Source organism: Tigriopus californicus, chromosome 7 (assembly GCF_007210705.1).
Source record: "Tigriopus californicus strain San Diego chromosome 7, Tcal_SD_v2.1, whole genome shotgun sequence".
NCBI lineage: Eukaryota > Metazoa > Arthropoda > Copepoda > Harpacticoida > Harpacticidae > Tigriopus > Tigriopus californicus.
In genome coordinates this window covers 210155-210455 of record NC_081446.1, presented here as the reverse complement: position 1 = coordinate 210455, position 301 = coordinate 210155, and positions in this window count along the sequence as shown.

Here is a 301-nt window from a genome sequence, read left to right as displayed (position 1 = left end):
GAAGGTCTCGGTCAAAACCCGTGATGGGACATGTGTCCACCCTATTGTCAAGTTGTGTTTGCTTGAGGCTCAGGGGCGCCCTGAGAGTCCTGTCACGAGGGGCATGGAATTGAGCCATGGAGGGCTCAATGGCGGGGGAAGTGAAGGAGCGAAATCCAATAGGATTGGTCTCTCTGTGAATGATGTGCCAAGATCGAGCTAGTGCTCGTGAGAGGGGCCAGAGCAAAAAAACAGAGAAGAAAAATGGCCCCTCGATAGTTAATATTTTAACAATTGAGCGAGAATGCCATTTGAGTACTGT